We start from the raw sequence: 398 nt of genomic DNA on the forward strand, positions 1-398 counted from the left end.
TTATTTTAGTAAATAAATATGAATAATTAAATTGATTTCTTCACCTTTTTCTTAGTTGTGTTTGTAGACAAAGGACAATGGGGGATACACATTTCTTTATCTCAGCAAAGAAAAATCAAAATCAAGGACCCATACAAAACATCACCCATTTGGTAAGCTGCCAAACAAGGCACCCTTTCAGCCTCTCTGGCCCCTATTCACATCTCATTATTACTACTCCCATTACCATTAATTTTCTTTATTCTTACTTAATACTAATATTACCAAACTAATTATAATAACAATAACAACAACCATAGTGTATCCAATTAAAAAGAAAGTAATAATTATATTGCATTAGAATTCAATTTTCATGACCAATTAATATTTTATTTTTTTATTTTTATACAAGTATCTAA

Source organism: Arachis ipaensis, chromosome B06 (genome assembly GCF_000816755.2).
Source record: "Arachis ipaensis cultivar K30076 chromosome B06, Araip1.1, whole genome shotgun sequence".
NCBI classification, from domain to species: Eukaryota; Viridiplantae; Streptophyta; class Magnoliopsida; order Fabales; family Fabaceae; genus Arachis; species Arachis ipaensis.